Source organism: Prionailurus viverrinus, chromosome D4 (genome assembly GCF_022837055.1).
Source record: "Prionailurus viverrinus isolate Anna chromosome D4, UM_Priviv_1.0, whole genome shotgun sequence".
Lineage (NCBI taxonomy): Eukaryota > Metazoa > Chordata > Mammalia > Carnivora > Felidae > Prionailurus > Prionailurus viverrinus.
The window spans coordinates 28280745-28305787 of NC_062573.1; the positions used below are offsets into that span (position 1 = coordinate 28280745).

The 25043-nt window shown below is 42.7% G+C and overlaps 1 protein-coding gene and 1 pseudogene across 3 annotated transcripts in view; one reads left to right on the forward strand and one right to left on the reverse strand.

The window, feature by feature from the left end:
- ALDH1B1 (aldehyde dehydrogenase 1 family member B1) overlaps window positions 1–25043 on the reverse strand; it is a 331536-nt gene that overhangs the window by 240001 nt on the left and 66492 nt on the right. The gene's annotated exons all lie outside the window — the stretch shown is intronic.
- LOC125150859 (60S ribosomal protein L12-like) lies at window positions 3163–3972 on the forward strand (annotated as a pseudogene).

Consider the following 25043-nt stretch of genomic DNA (forward strand, 5'->3'; position numbering starts at 1 on the left):
GATCTTACCAGAGAATACAGAGGGATGCCTCCAAGACTCCAACAGAGGGGTCCCCAATGCCTTTTTGGTGCTCTCTGACTCTAAATTTAAGACTCTAAAATGAGAAAAAAGGTTGAGAGAATGGAAGGGGCTTTCCAACCCGAAGGCAGAGGTTGCATTAAAACCTCAAAGAGAAAATGGAATGGCACCCACCTCTCTCCCCCACGGAGTAAGTCCTTCCTCCAGGGAAAGCACTGGCTATACAAGCCTCTTTGCCCACTGCCTCCTGTAAGCATCCTCAAAAGCTAACTTAGGCTTGTCAGGGTGGAAAGGCCTTGAAGGGAGCACTGAGACCCAGAGTGGGGAATGACAGACCTGAGGCCTCACAGTTAGAGGTGGGAGAAGCAGGGATTGCAGACAGGTCCCCTGCCCTCAGACCTATGCAGTTTCCACTGCCCTGGCTGAGTATCCTTACATTGTCTTCCTTGGACTCTTGCTATAATGCATGCACATTCTGCAGTGAAAATGGCAGGGAGAGATCCTGCAGGGATTGGTAATTTTTCACCATGGGTGGCACTGAGGCTTCCCTGTTCCCTGGAGGAGGGAAATGAAGGGTTGATTAAGTACTCGAAACATCCCTGCTTGTGGACTGTTTAATAAGTGCCTCGTCCATCTCTCAGGCATTAAAACCGACATTTGGTTTGCTAATCCAATTTGGCAATCCTCTCCAAGGCTGCGATCGCTGGGCGCCATTTTGTTTGATGTGTTAGGAATCAATGCAAGCTGCCTGTACTTGTTCTCACTACTGCTTGATTAATTACAAATGAGACCTTTCCCTTTGCATTAATGTTCCAATAGAGAGAGAGCAACCCCCAATGGTCCAAGCAGCTTTGAGAATCCGATGATGACCCAGCCATTCACCTGATTCTCTCAGCCTAAATTCCTGGATCTAAATAAATCAGCAGAAAGCAGGTATGGGGTCTGCAAAACCCCCCTGATCTTTGGCCTATGCTATGCTGTCCACTTAGCAAGAGGAAATGTATAAGGGGAGCCACAGAAGAACATTCAGCATCTTACATAAAAATTAACAAGGTATGGGTGCACCTGGGTGGCTCAGTCATTTAAACATCCGACTTCAGCTCAGATCATGATCTCATGGTTTGTGAGTTCGAGCCCTGCATTGGGCTCTCTGCTGTCAGCACAAAGCCTGCTTCGGATACTCTGTCTCCCTCTCTCTCTCTGCCCCTCCCCTGCTTGCTCTCTCTCAAAAATAAATAAACATTAAATAAATTAACAAGGTATGCTGTGATTTTGTTATGTAACGTCCCTTATTTGGGTGCAGCATTAGTGCTCAGTGCATCTATTTCTCTCAGCCAAAAAGATCTCTGTGAGTTATTGGGGTTTCTTTTGCTTTGCCACCAGGAAGCTCAAAGCTAAATACAGTTCTGTGGTTCTAGATGCAGGTGTTTTCCTGCACACTCTCGCCTCCTTTTATATAAATATTTTTAACTATTATATCATGTCTGTTCCTTATTTAAAAAAATAACTATGAAACTATCATTTTGCCCTGCAAACTTGCTTATGCTGCTGGAAATTTTCCTTCTTTCTTTCTTATAGGAGAACTCTCTTGGGAAAGGAAGATGGAGTGGACATTTATTTTTGCTTCCACAATATTCTTTCTTCATAAGGTACAACCCATGAGCCCCCACTCTTAGTCCAGGTTGTCTGGGTAGACCTCTACCCTCTGGCCAGTGATGGGCATCACATTCCTTGGACCACAGTGATTGGGTTGGAGTGCTGTTAACCTAAGGCGGTCCAATTAGAATGAACATCATAACTTCTGCTAGGGATGCTGAGCAAAGATTCTTGTCCCTTTCTGCTTTGCTTGTGAGAGGTTATAGGCCCAAGCATTGCAAAAAGTCATCTTGAGAACCAAAGGGCAAAGCCTGTTTGAAAACGAGTCAATCTTGAAGAGGAAGAAATGAGAGAGAGAGAGAGAGAGAGAGGGAGAGAGAGAGAAGAGAAAGAAAGAGAGAAAGAGAAAGAGAGAGAGGAAGGAAGGAAGGAAGGAAGGAAGGAAGGAAGGAAGGAAGGAAGGAAGATACGCATCCTGACAACATTATTTGAGCCCTATATCCAGCTACAGGAGCCAATACATTCACTTTGGGTGGGTTTTCAGTGGCTTGTAGCCAAAAGAGCCCTGATGGTTTCTGGGGCAGGGGGAGGCTATTAACTGCACCTGTGCCTCCAAGTCACCCTCTCTCAAGCCCCCTCAAGAGATCACAAGTGCCCCTCTGTGACCAGTCTGGTATCCTCCCCAGGGAGGTGAGGGTTGTCTTTGTGGCACTAGAGGCCTCTTTAGTGCCCTAATACAAGAGAGGTCAGGTTTTGCTGATGACCTCCCAGGCCCTCATTTCTGAGCACCTGTCTGTGCAGACTAAAGGACGGTCTTCTCCTTTGCTCTCTCAGGGTCTTCCTCACCCTCTCTCCTTTCATGTTATCATCCCTCCTTTGGTCATCTACCTGCTGATGGCTTCCAAATATATCCCCCAACTGGGCCACTCTGGGGCTCCTCACCTGGGTGCCTCCCAACCCCTATTCTGGGCACCTCAGCCTCAACATCTCCTACCTTTGTGAGGGCACCTTCCTTGGTCATGGCGGCTTAAAGACTTAGGGCATCTCTTGCTCACTCACACTGTGCCTCCATGCAATTGCTCACCAAGTCCTGGCAGACATCTGCCTAATATCCCTGGAATCCACTTCTACATCCAGTTCCACTGTTTCTGCTTCAAATCAGGTCAAACACAGGTCTCCATGCTGATATTCTCCCCTTCTCCAACTTACTCCCCATACTTCCATCTGAAGTTCCTCCTAAAATACTGCTCTTACTTGCAGCTTCCCTTCTCATTACCTTCGAGGACTTCCTGTCACCAAAGTCTCACCTGAATGATCTGGCACTACACTGAAGATACTCCAGCATAAAGTACAACTTTCCCCACAAATGCCTCACACTTATCTTCCTCTACATCTTTGCTCATATGTCCTATCCCCCTCAGTCTCTACCTGCTGAACTCCTACTCATCCATCAAAGCCCAGCTCCAATTCTACTTTCCTCTAAGAAACCTTTTACCTACGCCCACCTTAAGAGTGGAATCATACTTTTGGCTTTTGGCTTGGAGGAGGCAAAGGTGCAACTGTCTTCAGTCATCCCAAATCTGGGTTCATCTGACACCAGTTGCCTCCACCATTCTGCCTAAGTTTAACACCAAGGAGATCAAAGTCATGTACCCGAGGTGCACTGGTGGGGAAGTCGGTGCCATGTCTGCCTTGCCCCTGAAGATTGGCCCCCTGGGTCTGTCTCCAAAAACAGCTGGTGATGACATTGCCGAGGCAACCAGTGATTATAAGGGTCTGAGGATTACAGTGAAACTGACAATTCAGGACAGGCCCAATTGAAGTGGTATTTTCTGCATCTGCCCTGATTATCAAAGCCCTCAAGGAACTGCCAGGAGACAGAAAGAAGCAGAAAAACATTAATAACAGTGGAAATATCACTTTTTAAAAAAATGTTTTATGTATGTATGTATGTATGTATGTATGTATGTATGTATTTAGAAAGAGAGAGGGAGTGTGTGTGTGCATGAGTTGGGGAGGGGCAGAGAGAGAGGAAGACAGAACTCCAAGCAGGCACCATGTTGTCAGCACAGAGCCCCACACAGGGCTCAATTCCAAACTGTGAGATCATGACCTGAGCTCAAATCAAAAGTCAGATGCTTAACTGACTGAGCCACCCAGGAGCTCCAGAAATATCACTTTTGATAAGGTTGTCAACATGGCCTGACAGATGCAGCACCTATCTTTAGCCAGAGAACTCTCTGGAACCATTAAGGAAATCCTGAGATCTGCCCAATCTGCTGTGTTGATGGCCACCACCCTTATGACATCATAGATGATGACATCAACAGTGGTGCAATGGAATTCCCAACTAGTTAAAAATTACAGAGAAAGGATGCCTGAATGGCTCAGTTGGTTGAGTGTCCAAACTCTTGGTTTTGGCTCAGGTCATAATCTCATGGTGATGGGATCGAGCCCTGTGTTGGGCTCTGTGTTGGGCATGGAGCTTCCTTGGAATTCTCTCTCACCCTCTCTCTCTGCCCTTCCCCCGTTCATAATAAATAAATAAATAAATAAATAAATAAATAAATAAATAGATGTTTTTTTAAAAAATCTACAAAGGAAAATATTTCTTTTTTTTTTTTTTTTAATTTTTTTTTTCAACGTTTATTTATTTTTGGGACAGAGAGAGACAGAGCATGAACGGGGGAGGGGCAGAGAGAGAGGGAGACACAGAATCGGAAACAGGCTCCAGGCTCTGAGCCATCAGCCCAGAGCCTGATGCAGGGCTCGAACTCGCGGACCGTGAGATCGTGACCTGGCTGAAGTCGGACGCTTAACCGACTGCGCCACCCAGGCGCCCCCAAAGGAAAATATTTCAATAAAGGATCATTTAATAACAAAAAAAAAGGGGGCGATGGAATCATAGACTGCCATAGATATCTACCCAACCTATAATTAGAAACATTATTTCATAAAAATCACACAGGCCTATCTCTGACAACTGAAGGACCCAGGACAAGTAAAAGGGGAGTCTTGTAGCCCACAGCACCTGCTCCCTTTCCTTCCACCTCTCCTGCCCTGACTCCATCCTGCACCGTGAGGGTCTTGTGCACTCAAGTGTAGACTTTCAAGCCCCCATGCCCAAGGCCTACTTCACTCCAGTAGCTCCTTGGCAACTCTTACAGTCACTCTTTGATCACTCCTTTTGGCCAGAGGTGCAACAGCCTTGCAGAAGAGGCCAATACAGGTTCTGGAAGTAGGCTTGGTCCATTTGGGCAGGAAATCTCCAAATGGCAAATGCCAGAGGGAAATCCAGAAGTAGTCAGACTCTAGGTGGGTCCTCAGCCCTGTGGGGAGGAACTATGGGCTCTGCAGTGGAACTTCTCACACTTGAGTGTGCACATGAATCAGCAGACTCTACACTTATAATGAGCTCCCAGGGGATGCCGAGACTACCAGGCCACAGACCACAGTAGGGGTAGCAAGGGACTAAAGCACGAGGCTCAGGTCTGGGTACATGGAAGCTACAGTAGCCATTGGGAGTCTTCTTTGCCACTTGAGTAAAATACAATAGGACCTTCGATTTTCCCAGAAGCCCAGAGAGGCAGTGACTAGGCAGTTTGGTAGATTTGGAACTCCTGACATTAAGTTCAGGCCTTTTGTCTGCCTACTGCTGTGAGGAACCCACCAGCCCACTGGGAGTAGGTATTAGAAGGAAATCAGGTTGTTTCCTGGGTACATATGACTACCAGTGAAAACCAACCTTGCCATCAAAATTTCACAGCTAGAACAATCCCAGGTGGCATCTCAGGGATGTTGGAAGTGGGAAGACACTTACCCCGGGGGTCTTCCCTTCCCCTGCACTCTCTCATGCTCTAATTTCACATCCTAGCTAACTACTAGACTCTCTTCTCCCCTCAGCATTGCTGACAAAGTTGGGCCTCCCTCCAGCCTGTTTGGCCCCAGGCAAAATGTAGACTTAAAGGCGGGAAGTAGGGGCAAGGGGTGGGGAAGAGTGGTGCCTCCTGCCTTCTTGATTGTTCCTGAAGTCTTAGTAAACCACTGAGCTTAAACTCTGGTTTGCCAGCATAATTTGTTCCTGAAACATGCTTGTAATCCAAAGCACTCGTATATCAAAGCAAATTTCAAGAACCATTGGCTCAGTTGTGATCATGTGACATTCAGTGTCACCTATTACTTGTATTGCAAGACATCGCTCATTTATCAAGTTAAAATTTATTAGAAATGTTTGCTCATCTTGCGGAACACTCACAGAACAAGTTACTCACAGTCCAGGGTTTTACTGTGTGTGTGTGTACATATATATATACACACATATATATGTACATACATGTGTGTGTGTGTATACACACACACACACACACACACACACACACACACACTTGCCTGGAGTCATGGAACATCAGGACTGAAAATACTCTCCTACAATTCTTTCATGTAACTATGTGGAAACTGAGGCCCAGAGAGGTGTGGTGACTTGCCTGAAGTCTTACAACAAGTTTGTATGGAACCATGGCTAAACACAGGTCTCCCCATACCCAGTGCAATTCTGTCCCCTGCTCCACACCGGCTCTTTGCTAAATCCATCTCTCACCCATCTTGAACATATAAAGGGCCTCTCCCACTTAACATCTGAATGAGTTCCAGCAAACCATTTCATCCATCTGAGCCCTGGTTTCCTTACTGCTTAGAGCAGAGGAGCATGTCCTACCTCCGGAGTCATGGTAAGGACTAGGGGAGCACAGGCCTGGAAGCCTGAGGTAACACATGAGTGAGTCCTTGCATCAGTAATCAGGAAGGACTGAATGGCAGAAGAGCTCAGGTGATATAAAAAGCAAGTTACCTTGTTAATTCCTTCCCAGCACATAGAATGAATGTTAGATTCTTACACAACAAAATATCATTTCCCTGTTGAGCCAAGCATCCATTTTCTTGCTTCTCTCCCAGCTCCAGTCCCCTTCCTGGAAGTACTCACTATTAGCAGGGCATTCACAACGGTTGTACATGGTAGCTGAAGAACATGTTGCCATCCTCAACACTTCACATTACTCTCAAATCTGCATACATGCAGGTCTAGACAGAATGTGCACAAAGCATGATATAAAGCATGTGCCTTGGCAATCATGTGGATGATGTTGAATGATAGCATGCCAAGTTTTATTTTCAGAGAAACATTTAATAGGATTTAATTAAATTTTCCAAAATAAATGTATTTAAATGGTGTTACTTTTCATGAGTTATAATTTGTACTTTATCTTTCAATTTGTTAGATAATTATGGCTTCTTTAGAAGACAAATAACTTTTCTAGAAAATGTATATGAAAAATGGTTGGTTTTCACGTTCACTTTAACTTATGCTAATTTTTAACTTACACTTATAGATGGAAATATGCTCAAATCCTGTATACTTTCACTATAATTACATTTCATGTTTTAATCCCTTAGATCAGTGTTGGTAAACTTTTACTTAAAGAGACAGAGAGTAAATATTTTAGTCTTGTGGGCCATTCAGTTTCTGTCACAACTTCTCAGCCCTGGTGCTCTAACATGAAAACAGCCATGGACAATATGTAAAAGAATGTGCATAGCTGTGTGCCAATAAAACTTTATTTACAAAAACAGGCAGTGGGCCTGCAGTTTGCCAAACTCTGCTTTAGACCTTTATTGTCAATAGAATCCAAATTTGTGAAACTCTTGATAATATAATTATTGAATTTTGTTGAGATGAAAGAAAAATAAATTTTATGAAATAAATATATAATAACTTATGAATTATGTGTACCTTGATTTTATTATTCATTCAGACTTTTTCAGCTCATCAGCAGTATACCCAGATATGTTCAGTCATAATTAAATGCAATTGTCTTTGGTGATTTGTTGAGTTTCAGCCATATAAAAATTATAGCTTGACATATATTCTTGATTTTTGTCATTTTGAATGTGTATTTGTCAAGGCAGGAAGACGAATATATGTTATTTAATAGTACGTTGGGTTGAATTACAGCTTTTAAATAGATAAACACATGGCAGCTGGGTCTCCTTTTGTACTCTTGTCCTGGGGCCCTGCAATTATTGGGAGCAGCCTGAGCCCTTTAGGAGGGCACAAGCTTGGCTGGCTTTCCCTTTCACCATTTTGACCTTCCTGCTTCCCTGAAACATGGATATGATAGTTCGAGTTTGGCTACCATCTTGTGACCAAGAGAAAGAGGCTAAGTAATGGTAGAAACTTAGGTCTGACACCACTGAACCCCCAAACCCAGTTCAGAAACCACCTACCCCCAGACCTTCACCACATGAAGAAAACCAATCACTATGTTGTTACTTAGGTTTTCTGTGAACACAACAAATTCCCAAGACATAAATCCAAACTGGGAGGCAGCTCTCCCTCCATAGCTCTTCTGATCCATGTATCACAGCTCCCACCACAGGCTGGTTTACATCACAGCACATTCATTCATTCATTCACTCATACAATAAATATTCACAAGCACCAATTCTGTGTCAGGGCCCAGGGTAGTGGTGGGGTTACCGTGAGGAACTGGAGGGAAACACAGGGAGAGATCATCAGAAGGAACTCACAGCCTGGTGATGGAGCTGAGCATGGAAAGAGTTACAATGAATCCTTGACTTACCTACAGTATTAGTTAAGACATAGATCCACATCCATGCGTTAGAAGTTCAGACTAACAATGGCTTAAACAAAAGAAAAGTTTATTTCTCTTGTGTATAAAAGTCCAGGCTGGGGATGCCTGAGTGGCTCAGTTGGTTAAGTGTCCGACTCATGATCTCAGTTCAGGTCACGATCTCATGAGGTGGTGATCTCACAGTTTGTGAGTTCAAGCCCCATATCAGGCGCTGTGCTGATGGTGTGGCGCCTACTTGGGATTCTGTCTCTCCCTCTCTCTGAACCTCCATCCCCCCACCTGGCTCACATTCTCTCTCTCTCTTTCTCTCTCTCTCTCTCTCTCTCTCTCTCTCAAAATAAATGAACTTAAGAAACAAAAAGTCTGGGCTGGTATGGCAGCTCTGGCTGTCACATTATCAGAGGCACAGTCTTCTTTCTTATTGCTCTGCCATCGTGGGGCTCCCTTGTACGCCTGGCCCAAGATGCCTAACCACATGTCCATATCCTAGCCCAGGTGGAAGGGGCAGGGGAGAACATGCCCTTTCCCTTTTAGGGTACAACCTCCAAGTTGCACACATCGCTTATACCCCATTGGGAAAAACTTTATTACACAGCCATAACTAGTTGCAAGGAAGTCTGGGAAATAAAGTCTTTCTTCTGGACAGCCATGTGCTCAGAAAAAACTCAGGAAAGAAGAAAGGGAAATCAGCTATTCTTGCCATACTTTCCCAAACATTGCTGAACCACCAAAATAATGAACTCAAACAGGTAGGCTTGTGACTTCTGGAATCACATTCCCAACAGGACACTAGTATTTCCTCTGCTCACTCCCACCACTACAATTTAACTGTCTTTTGAAGATTTCCTTAAAGTTTTGTTAATCTCTATTTATTGCACCAAGAGTGCACACACATACACCCACAACAAACAAAACATAAAAACAGTTTTAATCACTTAGGCAGAGTCATTCCCTAAGTGATGAATTGAGAACCCCCAACCTCAGTGAGAGCTGGATGCCAGGCAGACTGCTAGGTTCACTCACTAGCTCAGGATCTTGGCTCAGCATGTTGGCCTCACAACTCAGGATTCTAATCCATGGCTTTTAGGGTCTTCAGAAGAAGCCAACACAGGCAGAATTATGCCTGTGAGTGCTACAAATCCTGTGAACTGAAGTGAATGTTGTGATAAGTGTATGGGTGAAGCAGTCCGTTTTGGTGCCGCTATTTTCATTCAAAGGACCTTTTAATGTGGTATTTTCACAGCTCATTCTGAGCTGTATCAAAATAGAAGAGCTATTTGTTTTCTGTGCAAGCCCACCTTTAATCTCACCCTGTTTCTCAGGCTCCAGCCACTTCTTGCTTCACTCCTTCCTTACTCATCATTCAACCACAAAATTTATGACCATAGCAAATGGCCCGTAATAAATGGGCCGTAGTAAAATATCTGTAAATCCACCATTCCTCTCCCAAGAGAGATTTAATAAAAAGAAACTCAGATAAAAATACTCATTAAGAATTGAAACAGACTGATAGACAGTGCTTAATTTATAATTAATACATGAGAAAATTATGGTCTTTCTCAGGGGTATTTGAAAATATTTTAGTCTCATAATTTTTGGCCAGTATCAAAATTGTTTCATTAGTTCTCATATTTTAATAATGCCTGTGGTAGGTTTTTTCTTTATACACAGAGATCATATTCTAGGTCTCTTTGGGGTTGGGCCTTGCACTGGCAAATTTTCAGATGGCTTTGACTGGGTTGACATTTTTAGTCATTACTTTTCATTTTCCTTTCATGACCTGAACTAAGATGGGTAGAAATAATGAGGTTTAGTGGAGTGTATTTTTGACAACTTTGGTGGCTTTAAATAAGTGTCTTTGACCCAATTTAAAATGGTTGGAGATTTTAAGGTGCATTATCTACTAAAGCATCAGATGGAACCTCTGGGTCATTAGTTGCCACAAACAGAATTAAAAAAAAAAAATCCAAACCACTTTTGTTGACTGCCTTTAACTCTTCCTTGGCTAATGTCTTTTACAGGTTTTTATTTTTTATTTTTTATATTTTTCAGTAACTGTAAAAGATTTTAAGTATTCAAGAAGGTGGATCTGAATAGGTGGGTCTAATGTGTCCTGCTCCAAAACTATTACCACAAATACTGTTTCCTCGTCTGTAAAAGGGAATAATTAATGGTACCTAATGCATAGCATTTGAAAATTATGTTAAGATATGTAAAATGCTTAGCATGTGCCTGGCATGTAAATGCTCATTAGCTATTATTATATTGTTGTTATTCTTTAGGGCAAAGGGCCTGAATCTGGACACAAGTAGAATCAGACCATCCCAGATTAAGGAACCCACCCCAGAATGAAAGGCCTGTCCCCTCTAAAACTGTCAGAGAATTGCATGAATAGGAAAGACGGGGGGCATTGGGGGGGGGGGTGGGAACTGCTCTAGATTGAAGGAGACTAAAGAACCATGTTGGCCTGGATTGGTCCTGGACCAGAGACAGAACAGAGACTTTGCTGGGGCAGTTAACAACAATGGGAGCTCTTTGTACAACTGGTCTTGTAACTTTTCACTGAATCTGAAATTATTTCAAACTGAATTACTATCATTAAAAGGTGTTCATATATTTCTTCATGCCTTGAGAAAGCAATGGGTTACTGTACATGTCCCTCAAGGGAGTGGCCACCAGCCTCCATGTACCTGAAGCGTTTTCTTCTGGGGACTCCAGGTAACATGAGATCATCAGGCAAATAGCAAACATGAGTGAGAACACTTCCATTTCTGTTCATAAGGGTTAACTTCCATAGAGGTTCCTGGGTGGCTCAGTTGGCTGAGTATCTGACTCTTGATTTCAGCTTAGGTCATGATCCGAGGGTCATGGGAACAAGCCCTGAGTTGGCTCCACGCTGAACATGGAGCCTGCCTAAGATTCTCTCTCTCCCTCTCCCTCTGCCCCTCCACCTCTCTCTCTCTCTCTCTCTCTCTCTCTCTCTCTCTCTCTTTCTTTCTCTCTCAAAAAAAGGATTAACTGCTACAGAAACTGCCCTCCTAGCCTAAGCAAATAAAAACCACCAAAATGAATAAAGCATCATTTACAGATATTGAACTCAGGAAAATCAGAACTGTGATTACAGGAAAAACCAGAAGTGATCTATGGCTGTCCTACCTGACTGCCTAGAGGGAGTTCCCAGGCCACATCACAGGGAGAAGGACCCACACTGAGCGCAGCAGACCTATTGAGTTGAGGGACAGATTAGAGTTCAAGGAGGCAAAGCCAACTAGAATCTGTAGTATTAGAAAGCCAAAGATGAGGGAGCCACACAGAGGGAGCTCCAGAGACCCACAGTAAACACATCTAGAAGACAAATCAGCAGCTGCCTATGACAGAGTGTGTGTAAAGGGAACTGGCTGCAAAGAAACACAAGGAAACTTCTAGGCAATGGAAAAGTTCTATTATCTTGATTGTGGTGGTGGTGGTTGCACAGCTGAAGACATTTGTCAAACCCATTAAATTGTATGCTTCAAATTGGTGATATTATATATAAATTCTATCTCAATAGGACTGTTTAAAAAAAATACATGACTGAGAGCCATCTTGAAGAATCAAACAGCAAAATCACTTGTGGTCCTGAGATGTTTAGAAGCCGAGCCCAATGTTTGCCCTGATGCCCTGAGAATGTCTGGTCTTATTTTCATTGAACTACATTTTTTTGCTGCTCCAATTTTTAGCGATTTCCCTTTCCAGGTGTTAGCAGCACCTTGATAGACCCCATTGAGAATTACAGATGGAGCCTGAAGAGTTTCTTAAATGGAAGTCTTGTTACCTTGAACTTCAGCACTCTCTGACACACTCAAGAAATTTTTCCCTCAGGGCTGAACTTCCTCTGCTGTTACAGAATGAAGCAATGTGGCTTTTTAGTTCCATGAAGCACACTTGTCACCATCCCAAAACCAAATGTCTTCTTTGAGCATAATTCTCTCAAAGTAGCATCAATAGCCATCCCAAACAGACATTGCCCTTGTCCTATCGACTTCTGTTTGGCACCTGGGTTAGGGGAGTAAAAATGCCTTGTGTGAATGGGTACCTGAACTCTTGCCAAAATCTTTATTTTGACCTGTTGCTGTGATATATTATATTAATGAATTTACTAATCTGAGCCATTTTTACATTCCTGAAATAAAACCAACTTGGTCATAATGTATTGCTCTTTTAACATACTACTGGATTGAACACTATTTTATGTGGGAATTTGCCTCTATGTTCTTCCCTTTTTTTTTTTTTTTTGATGTTTATTTTTGACAGAGAGAGAGAGAGAGAACGTGTACACACATGAACACAAGTGGGGGAGGGGCAGGGAGAGAGGGGGACAAAGGATCCAAAGCAGGCTCCACACTGACAGCAGAGAGCCCGATGCAGGACTCAGACTCACAGCCTGTGAGATCATGACCTGAGCCAAAGTCAAGTGCTTAACCAACTGAGCTACCCAGGTGCCCTGCCTCTACGTTCTTAAGTGTGTAACCAGTTTACTGAACAGTCTAATGTCAGCAGGGTATAAACATAAAATGGTTTTATGTTTTGGTCCAGTTGCTTACCTTCAAATAAATTCTATTAAATCTTTCCTTCCCACCCCATAATGACATTGGAACACACTACAAAGCTTTCCAGTCACTTTCAGTTACTAAAAAGTCCAGGCCAATCTATCACTGGTTTAAAACTCCAGTTACAGCATGGACACATGTGCAGGTTCAAGCATGTCTAGAACATTTCCTTACCTAAGAGTGCTAAAGAAAAATGTAGAACTCAGATAGAACCTCACAGAAAAGCTTCTGAAATGTGCAGACACTACAAATAGCTTTAGATCCTCTCCACAGGCAGCATGAATGACAGCAGGCTAAGGGCATCCAGAAAGCCTGGAAACAGCCGATGTCCCATGTCAAGAACAAAGTGGTAACTGTGGCCTTGAGCAGGTGCTTATCTACATAATACAAAGACAATCCACAACAGGCCAGCAAGAATTTACCAGAAATTACAGGTCTCTAGTCCACCCACCACTTAAAGAGGAAACAAGTGAAATGCTCTGGAATAAGCCATGCCCTAGCTGGAAACAAAGCAACAACATTCACCAGGAGCCTGAACTTGGAGGTCTCCACTCCATGGAGCCACATGTGGTCTGCTCACCGTGCTCCAGAGAAGTAACAAAGAAAGGAAGTACTGCTACATGCTTGCAACAAGGACAATCCTTGAAAACATTATACTAAGTGAAAGAAACCAGTCACAAAAGACCACATACTATATAATTCCATTCATATGAAAGTCCAGAATAGGGAAATCTATAGCACCAATTGTAGGTTAGTGGTAGTTTAGGGCTAGAGGACAGACCGATGGGGGAAAAAGGAATGATAGCTAAAGGATACAGAGTCTCTTCTTTTGAGGTGATAAAAATATTCTAATATTGCCTATCGTGATGGTTACACATAAAACCATTGGATTGTACACACTTTAAGTGGATAACTTGGATGATATGTGGATTATATGTCAATAAACCTATTGAGAGAAAGAGGGAAAGAGAGAGAGAGAGAGAGAGAGAGAGAGAGAGAGAGAGAGACTGCCAACTACATAATATGCAAGAAAGGCAATGCATTAAGGTGCAATAGGTCCCTATCTGCAGTTCCTTAGGTGAGATGTCTGAATTCAAAATGGCCATCGGATCCATGCAGCAGGCACAGATGGGAAAGTTTGAATCAATGGTGTATCAGCTCCTCAGAAGTATGGGAGAAGGAGATAACTACCAGAGTACTCAGGCATGAAGACAGACCTCTCCCCCAGGTCACAGCCTTCCTCTTCCTGTCCTCCTCTCTCTGGGAAGAACTTACTTTGTTCTGGTCTGGGGACAAGGAAGGGAGACAAAGGACAGACTGTTTCTTTAAAAAAACAATAACATTGTCTGCAGGTAAATCCCTATGGTAGCAAAAGGGCCCTTTCTTAGAAAAGTTATGCTTCTTTTGGAATTTTCAATACAGAGCTTCTTCCAGGTCCTGGTTGTGCTGTAGGCCCCCAGATCCCAACAGCTTCCCTGAAATGGGAATGAGCACCAGAAACCTCAGAGCTGGAATTTCTTTCTTTTCTTTGTTCCTGGTTGGAATGGACACTTGCTGAGGAACATGAGCTCCCTGATGGGAGCACCCTTGCCTTTGCCCCACTTCCCTATGCCCACTGGGAGGAAGCCTGCCATCCTTTAGTCCTATGAATGGCAACTACAAGAGAAAAGAGTTTATCTAACACAAGATATTCGGCCACTGCTGGATGAGTAAATAAGGTGAGTAGAATTAGTCAAATGGCATTTTTAATAGCCAGTGGTGACCTAGGAGGTTTTTGTCTTCTCCTTAGTGGTGACTCAAATGGAGGTTTCTGTCTAAATTGTTCCATTCATAGGGTAAAAAGGGACTGAGAAAAAAGCTCCTTCAGTGCATGTTCTTCCATTTCTATCACATTCAGCCCCATTGCAGACCCTACTGTTGAGAGGCCAGGCTAATTCCCTAATTCCTGAAAGGGCCTGGGAACAGCAATACCCCAATAGCAATGAGGACACTTAATGCCCAGATCTTGGTTTCTAAATACCATTCTCTACTGAAAGAAATAAGAGTCCTTAAAGAAATAGCTGACTACAGTTTTATAAAGGGAAAGTACGGGACCGCCTGGGTGGCTCAGTCGGTTGAGCATCCAACTCTGGATTTTGCCTCAGGTCTTGATCCCTGTAGGATTGAGCCCTGCATTGGGCTTTATGCTGAGTATGGAGCCTGCTTAAGGTTCTCTCTCTCTCTCTCTCTCTCTCTCTCTCTCTCTCTCTGCTCCTCTCCCCTGCTCATGCTCTTTCTCTCTAAAATAAAATTAAAAAGAGAACGTGCAAGATGAGCCTAGAACACGTTGTCATGCTAGAAAGCAAGGAAGTACCCAAAGAATTATGGAGACATGTCAAAAAGGACACAGGAACCGGCATAAAAGGGCTACTGAACACCAAATCTGAGACAATTTAGGCACCAAAATAAACAGTAGTAAACTATAACTTACTGAATAAAACAGGAAAGCATGAGTCTGACATAAATTAAGAAATGAATAAATTGAAAGTTTAATGAGGAATGAGATATTTACACACTCTCAAAATATTTCCCCACAAAATACTTATTAATCACAAATTACAATGAAAAACCTTGGCAAACACCACCTTAATCACGTGATCAACATGAACCTCATGAACAATGGGTCAGATCAGAATCCCAAGCCACCTGAAAGATAGCAATGAGAAGATCATCACAGCATTGTTCCTGTGAATCGCTACCTAAAAGGCATAACCTGAATCTAAATATGAGGAAACATCAGACGGCCCCCAAGATATTCTACAAAATAACTGACCCATAATCATCAAAAATGTCAGTTATAAAAGTCAAGGAAAGACTAAGAAACTGTTCCAAAATGAAGGAGACTAAAAGACAAGAAACTCATCACTAAAAGTAACACATGATGCTGAACTGATTCTTTTTGCTAAAAGGGACATTCTGTGAAATGTGAGTAGGATCTGATGATTAGATGGTAATAATGTACTGATGCTAATATCCTGATTTTGGTAAATGTGGAGGGATGGTAGTAAGGGTTTGCTCCTCACATACCCCATTCTTCTATTCTGTTTTCTCTCTTGGGTTGGGGCAAAGACAGGGGAGATGGGAAAAGGCAGCTGTTTCTTAATTAGGAAACCCTATTATCTTTTCCCTGGTTAATAATAACTAATGTGTGTGTGTGTGTGTGTGTGTGTGTGTGTGTGTGTGCACATTTGCTTTATATATTTTGATGCTGTGTTTTTTATTACACAAAGATTTATGATAGCTATATATTCAAGGAAACTGTACCTTTTATCAAAGTTAAACCTCTTTGTCACATTTAACCTGTTTGGCCTGGAATCCTGTTTAGCCTGAAATTAGTATTTGGGATCCTACTTTCTTATATTTGTGTGTGCTTGATATGATCTTGCCCATCCATTTGCTTTCTTGTATTTTTTATTGTAAAATATGCCATTTTCACCATTAAAAAAAAACTTTTAATGTTTATTTTTGAAAGAAAGAGAGAGACAGAGCATGAGTGGGGGAGGGGCAGAGAGAGAGAGGAAGACATAGAATCTGAAGCAGGCTCCAAGGTCTGAGCTGTCAGCACAGAGCCCAACATGGGGCTCAAACTCATGAACTGTGAGATCATGACCTGAGCCGAAGTCGTATGCTTAAACGACTGAGCCAGCCAGGTGCCCCAATTTTCACCATTTTTAAGCATATAATTCAATGGCATTAATTACATTCATAGGGTTGTGCAACCAGTATCATTATTTCCAAAATGTTTAAAAAAAATTTTTTTTAATGTTTATTCATTCTTGAGAAACAGAGCACAAGTCAGGGAGGGGCAGAGAGGGAGGGAGACACAGAATCTGAAGCAGGCTCCAGGCTCTGAACTGTCAACACAGAGCCTGATGTGAGGCTCGAACCCATGAATTGTGAGATGATGACCTGAGCTGAAGTCCAACACTTAACCAACTGAGTCACCCAGTTTCCAAAGCGTTTTAATTATCCCAAACAGAAACTCTGTTTACCTCCAGCCCCTGATAACCTCTAACTGACTTTTTATTTCTATGAATTTGCTTATTCTAGGTACCTCATATAAGTAGAATCATAGAATATTTATTCTTTTGTGTCTGGCTTCTTTCACTTAGCATAAGGTCTTCAAGGTTCATCCATGTTGTAGCATGTGCTAGAACTTCATTTCTTTTTATGACTAAATAATATTCCATCATATGTATATCCTACATTTTGTTTATTCATTCATGTGTTGATGGACACTGGTATTTTTTTCCACCTTCTGACTCTTATGAATAATGCAGCTATGAACATTGGTGTATAAATATCTGCGTTAGTCCCTGCTTTCAATTCCTTTAGGTAAAAACTAGAAATAGAATTGCTGGATCTTATTTTACATTCCCTTTTTACTTTGTTTTGAAAGTTTCTCTTGTAGACAGCACACAATCTAAGAATTTTTGTCTTAAAGAAATGTAACCCATTTGCAGGGCACCTGGGTGGCTCAGTCGGTTAAGCATCCTACTTTGGCCCCAGTCATGATCTCACAGTTTGTGAGTCTGAGCCCCACGTCGGGCTCTGTGCTGACAGCTCAGACCTTGGAGCCTACTTTAGATTCTGTGTCTCCCTCTCTCTCTGACCCTCCCTAGCTCACACTCGCACTCTCTCTCTAAAATAAATAAACTAAAAAAAAAAAAAGAAATGTAACCCATTTACAATAATTGTTACAATATATATTTAGCATTCTATCACCTACAGATAATTTTAATTCTTTCTTGCTCTTTTTAGGGTTTGCTGTATGATGTGTTGACCATGTTTTCTTTGCTTTTTATCTTATCTAGAGAGAGAATATATGTTTGTGTATATATACATACATATTACGTTACATACAATGTAACTATGTATTATATATTATAATGTACTTGTATTACATATATTAGTATATATGTTCTGCCTATAATTCAACAAATAGCTATATTTCATTTTTTTAAAGTATGTTTTAACTCACATTTTTTCCTACTAGTCAAGAGTAAATCAGTACTTCCTGAGTTCTCTTTGCCTCTTCTTTGAGAATATTTTTAAACTTTTCATTATTTTGGACCAGTTCTACAACTTCTAAGATTCTTCTCCGTTTAACAGGCATGTGCCCCCTGTCCTTTGGTACCAGGGCTTCCTCACTCAGTTCCTAAATTTGCTTCATCTTGTGACGATCTTGAATACTTCTCCAAGTTCCTTATTTAGAAAGGTACATGGTGGTATGTTTTTAAACTCTTGCATATTTGAAGGGATCTTTCTTGAGACTTCAAACATTAAATGTACCTTTGTGGGGCATCGAGTTATTGGCTCACAATCTTTTTCTTTATTCTTCTGAAAACTCTGTAGACATTCTCCGTTGAAATCAAGGGCAACAAGAGTTTGAAGCCGGTCTGATTTCTCTTCCTTTGTAGATTTCCTGTGTAGTCTGCATGCATACTTGCAAAATTTTAAGACTCCCAATTCTTCAAACATTTTTGTGAGGTGTCAGGTATAGGTCTGATTTTTGCCTGGCACATAATGATCTCTTCCAAGTGGCACTCCCTGGACTGTGTGGTGTTCTCTCATCTATTGGACGACGGCTGTATCTGGTGTCACCCTCAGACTCAAGGAGTGTCTGCACAACGTTGCTTTACTCTCTGGTACTTACATACTTTCCTCTTGTCATTTTAATTTCCCCTTCTCCCTGAATTTTTGATGAGATGTTTTGACCTTGACCTCTACAGCACTGATTTAATATTTTACAGCACTGATTCTATTCTTTAATCTCACCAAGGGATTAATGGTGAGTTTTAATTCTGTGATTACATTTTTAGTTTCTCTTACCGTGTTGCCTGTTCTCATTAATTCTTTTTTCATTTAATCTTTTTTTTTTTTAAGTCTCATTCTGTGGCTTTTTAAACAATGTCTGTCCCTCTACTCCTTATGGCTTTCTGCCTTTATTTCATAGGGGCTGTATATTCTGACATATGTAATACAATGTTGAGTAGGATTTCCCCTGTTGATCCAGAGTTCATGTGAAGACCCATATTAGGACAAAGGGCTCGGTGCCCACCTTCTAGCTCAAGGGATGCAGCCCACATAGACCCAACGACTTGATCCTGTGAATTCAACAATTTGGGGGCTGCAGGCCACCCTTAGGATTCCTGAGCAGACATGAGAGTGCTCCCACAGAGCAAGAGGAATCCCACAGAGGAATGACAAAGCCCCAACTCCCAGCTTCCCCTCTCTTCCCTTGAAGCTGGCAAAGGCAGATCTTCCAGAGCCCAGAAGGCTCCGTTTTACAGGAAAAAGCTCCAGGGCTTCACCTAGTCAACATTGTCCCTGGAGGAGAACTCAGCCTGTTCCCCAGCTTTAAACTCCTCCCGTTTCCTCTTCCTCCCCAGCAGGTCCTCCTAGCCTCAGCCTAGGAACAAAGACATTTGAACAAATCCACAGGAACATGCTAATTGACAGACAGGCCGGGATCCTGTTGCCCTGAGGGGGTCATAAGCTTGTTGAGCACTGCCAGGGGAAGAGGAGAAATGAACAACTTAGCAATAGCACCAGCTCCTGTATTTTAATGTATTCAAATATGTCCCCTCAAGGAGTTTGCAGGCCCTCCGGGGTACAGGGAGTCTGAGCTGAAACAATTTCTCCTAATTGCTGAAGCAGACACCCAAACAGAATCCTGGATTTGAGACTCCCATATGGAGATTGGCTCACTCTGGTTACAGGGTTGACGAAGACCCCATCGTAAATCAGGGGCTGCCAAAGTGGGTTTCTCAGAACACTATTTCTGCAGAATGTTAATAGGTATTTCTGAAAATAGGGTTCCAGTGAAAATAAATTTGAGATATGAATAGTAAACAGTAGCAGTTTCCTTTCTGCAGGACTTCTTGGCATCTTGCATACTAAATGATTATTATTCAGTCACTCAGCCTGCATACACTGAGCATCTATTGTGTACAAAGTGTTTTGGAAACAGGTGAAATTTCCACATGGTCCATGCCTGCAAGAAGCTCACAGCTGAGCATTTCAACACCTTAGTACTCAAATCATGGTTTAGGCCAGTCGCTGCAATACCAACCGAAAACTGTTAGACATGCAGACTCTCCAGCCCCATTGCCAGACCTACAGAATCAGACTCTGCATTTTCACAAGCTCCCCAGTGATGTGTATGTAAATTAAAGTATGAGAAGCCCTGGAATAATTCATTGTTAGAAGAGAAAAAAAAAAAAACACAAGGAGAAAGAAAGCTGGAGACCTTTTGCTGTGGATCCCAAGCAAAATAGTGGCAGCAGAATTAGAGAGGAGCACATTGTCCTCACTTCAGAATAGACACAGCAAGGCTCTGGACAGGAAAACTGAGGAGGACACAATTCTATTTTGGCATCACTATTGGTTGAGGTAGGGTTCACTTTGAGGAAAAGAAAAACCCTAAGTAATAGGGACTTAAATAAGATAAAAATTTATTCTCTTACTTTAGACAAGTCCAACAATAGGAAATACTGGGCTGGTATGGCATACCACAAAATCACAGACCCATGTTCCCTCTATCTTACTACTCTACCATCCATTCCAACAGTCAACTTATGGCCCAACATGGCTGCAAGGCCTCCAGCCATTACAGCTGCTTTCCAGCAAGCAGGATGTGAGGAAAAGGGGCATTTTTTCCTACTTACAAAGTCACTTCCTTAAGGTTTATACACCATCTCTATTTACATCCCATTGTGTGAACACATGTGGGACACTCTCGAGGAACAACCTGGAGAGAATATGAAAGGGGGCTGAAGACCTAGCAGAATTTAAGCTATTATTGTTAATATAGCCTCCTTTGCACCAGCAATGAGTGAGAACCAGGAAATTTGGGTCACATTTGTTGCTAGAATCAGAGAGAATGAGACAGTTGGAGAATTCTCCAACCCTAGTGCTTGCAACTACTTTTCTACTTTTTCAAAATAAGTGAATAAATGGCAAATGGTGAAATGAATATTAATAAGAAAGAGAATAAAACTGCAAGTTCAACAACTTTTCCACAAGCATATGGTTTTCACTATATTTTGCACACAGAAAAGAGCCATGTTTCCCTCAGGTAAATTATTTCTGGTTCTCATTTGCATGATGAACTTGAATGTATTGAGATTTCCCAGAGAACTACAAAAGGTACAATGACGTCCAGACACTCCATCCCTGAATGAAGCTAAAGTCCAGTGCTCCAGGAGAAGGCCAAAGATAATCTGTGAAACCTGAAAGGCCAAATCAAATGACCCCACTGTCATCTGTGGCTCAAATCCGACCCTTGAATTCATATCAGAGTTGCCTTTGGTTCCTACCCTAGACATGCTGAATCAGAATCTGCATTTTAGCGAGGTTCCCACATGGTTCTTATGGACACTAAAATTTGAGAAGCACCGTCCAAGGAAAGGGGTTTAGGAAAGGGAATGTTTCTTAAAGCTGACTCCTTGAAGCTCTTGTGTGTGTGTGTGTGTGTGTGTGTGTGTGTGTGTGTGTGTGTGTGTTAGTGCACTTATGTGTGCCTGCACACAGGCATGTGAATATAAACAAAGAAACAAGGTCCTGGTTTGCCTGAAATAGCCAAGCTAAACAAAATGCTTTGTCTTCAATACACATGTGTATACTTTCTCATTCATTCATCCACCCATTCACATATCCCATACACTCTCACATGCACGCAGTGACATGCATTCATATGCAGTCACACATTCATAGGCACACCTGCCCACTCACCTGCATGTACATCTTCACACGTATTCATGCACACATGCAGGCCTGGGGTGACAATGACGGTGCCCTCTTAGCAGCACACAAAGGTCCATTTCCCTGGGGTGGTGATGTGCCATGTGTTGCTATCCTGGCCAGTATGTGGCAACCTCCAGATCCTTCTGTCCAGATTGCTGGAATTATGCTGAACTCTGCCCCTATCTGTGACAACCCATTTCCAGAACAGCTGCAGAATGAGTGAATCACCACAGTGTTTGTAATTTTGCCATGGGATGGTTTCTGTCTCTACCCCATCTCCCTACATGTGAGTCATAGGACCTCCTTTTTCAGTTGAAAAGTGTTTTAAAGATCATCCCTTCTGACTTCCTTAATGTACAGGGGACTGAGGCCCAGAGAGGAACAGGGATTTGCTCAAGACCATCCAACAAATCAGAGGCAGAGATGAACTTGAACCAGAATCTAGGGCCAGGGCCCCTTCTACCCTATGTCCCTCCAAAAGAAGCCTCCCTCTCCTCAAGCCCTGATCCTACTGCTAGGCCTTCCTGGCAAAGCAAGGGTGGGAACGGCACAAGATAGTGGCAACAAGTGGCCAGGAGTACCCAGTGACACATTGGCCACATAGTTAAGCAGGGCAAGATGTGCTGCTGTCCAGCCTGTGATATATGACCCCACCCCACTGCCCCCACTCCTTCATGAAGGCCCTTCGAATGACTCAACATTCCTAGACCTCCTGGAGCTCAGGGAAACAGAACCAAGAGAAGTAAGGGAACAGGGAGAGGGGCAGGCAGGGGAGGCAGTCAGAGTCCCAGCACCTCCTTTTTCCAGAAAACAAAATATGGCTCCATCATTCCATAAAAGTCTTCTTCTCTACCCGTGCCTGCTCTGCTTCCTGCCAGTCCTGCTCATTTTCTTTGCCTAGTGTTCAGATCCATGACAGGTACAGGGGTACCAAGAGGAATCAGAGCTAAGGCAACCATGTCCCTCCTCAAATCCACCACTGCAACCCAGCATGGGAAAAGCAGAGGGAACGCATTGGAGGGGCACTTTCTGGAGTAGTGGATACTCAAGCAAGGGTGGCAGACTTAGCTGCATGAAGTGGGGAGGAGGGGCATCTTAGATAGAGGGAGGGTAGGCATGAAGGCTTGGAGGGGAGAGTGCTTTGATTGATCATTTAGTGTAAATGGGGAAGAAATGCAGAGAGGAGTCAGAAGAAAAGACCAGAGGGACCTTCCAGGCAGGACGAGGGCAGCACAGGTCCCAGGAACACTCTGAAGGTACTCAGGCTGCCAGAAACAAAACACACTAAGGAACATGTATGACCAGTCCTCTCTTAGTACCAAAGGGAAAACTGAGGCCCAAAGAGAGGTGGAATACCCAAGATCACATCGTATGCAGAAGCAGTATGAACGCCAGAAACTCAGCCCCATAACTATCTGATTATCAAGTCAAATCATTCCTTGTTCCTTGCAAGTCCTACCCATGCCAAGCTTGAGTATCAAAACATTCCTGGAGAGAATAGTAAAAACACAAGGTTAGAGGGGGAACTTTTCTTGCTGGAACAGCCTGACAAAAGCAGAGATGGGGGACCCAGAGGTCCCCACAGCTGAGCAGATGTTGCATAATCAAGTGGGGGCTGGATGCCTTGAATGCCCAGGCATCAACAAGGAGCCCTGTGGCCGTGGGGTAACATGTCACCAGGGGCAGCTTCAGTAGGACAATCTCTGGCCTGCCTCCCTTTGCACAGTAAGAGGAGGACAGGGGATAACCCCACAGCCCCTCCAGCTCTGAGGCTGGGTGAAACCCTGAGCTACAGGAAGCCTCTGGAGACAGAACAAGCAGCTTCAGGTCCTGCTGAGTGTGTACTTGTCAGGAGAGTTATTTCGAGAGAGAGAAGAAGCAATTATATTTAGTATTTTCTGCCCCATACGTGACTCAGTTGAATAAAGAATGTCACCTTTGCTGTAAAAATCAATTCTAATAAGGAAAACACTTCTACACTCAACAAAATCCTGGGGATGCACAAGCATTAATTAATAATGTCGCTGCTCCATCTTTTCTATCACCACTAATCCCTATTCAACAGGACATAGGTTTAAAGAATTCCCAAGGTAGGAGAAACAGGAAATACCCCTTAGAGAGGAAGCCTTGTGATCTGGTTTCAGACCCAGCAGTAGCAAAAGCAGGAGGAAGACAGCAGATTATCCTAGAACACAGGCAGAAGGGACCATGTGTCAAGGTCCAGGCGAAGCCCTCAGCTGCCCAGCTCAGCACAGGTGTCAGGAAGGGGATCCAACACACAGCTCTGCCCTTTGGGACTCAGTTCCTCCATCTGTATAATAATGAGGGAGTTGGTCCTTCCAGCTAACATGTTCTGTGACTCCAGGGTTGACAAACTACAGTCTATACACCGAATCAGGCCCACAGCTGTTTCTGCATAGCCAGTGAGCTGAGAATTGGTTTTACATTATTAAAAGGCTGTAGGAAGAATAGAAAATTGCAAGGAAGCTCTGTGACAAACTGCATATGGCCCAAAAGGCCTAAAATACTTATTATCTAGCCTATTCTAGAAAGTATGCCAATTCCTGATCTAGATAATTTTGGATCTATGCTTCTGCCCCATTAGAGTTCATAGAGCTGTCTGGAACTCTTTGGGATAAGCGGGATTTCTCACTGGCTATGCAATCATTGTTTGTTTCTCTTTCCTCCACTGTCCTGTTGCTTCAGGAAGGCTTGTTCTGGGGTACTCCTAGACCCTAGCATGTAACAGATCTTCAGTCGGAATGAAGTTTGTGCTTCTCACATCCCTGATGCCTGTACCCAGCACTATTTGGGCTGCACAATTACTTCTGCATAATGTAGACTGTAACCATATGCTTATTTTATCCAATTAACCATCACTGAGGGCTTTATTAGGACAAGGTTCCATGCTAGGCTGGTAGCCAGGCCTGGCTCCTTCCACCTGGAGCTTACAATATAATAAGAAAAATCAGAGGTGGACTCAAATAACTTTAATACAAGCTAGACCATGATTCATGCCCCAAAAGAAACTCAAAGAAAGTGAAATGCACACACAAAAGGGAAAGGCAATTATAGCTGAACAGGAATTAGCACTCCACTAGATAAATTGGCAAAACCAGGAAAAGACAATTCACAAAAGGGAATAAATTCTAATAAAACAAATATATGGGAAAATCTTAGCTTCACTAGTAACCAGAAAAATACTAATAAAAAGTACAATGAGATATCTTTTTATGATTATTAAAATAGTAAAATATCTATTTCAAGTCATAATACCCAGTGCTCTCAATGGTACAATGAAATGACTCTCATACACTGATATTAGGTGAGAGGGTAAAATTGAACAACTCTTTGAAATCAATTTGGTAATAATATAAAATATAAAAATGTATAAACTTTATGATCC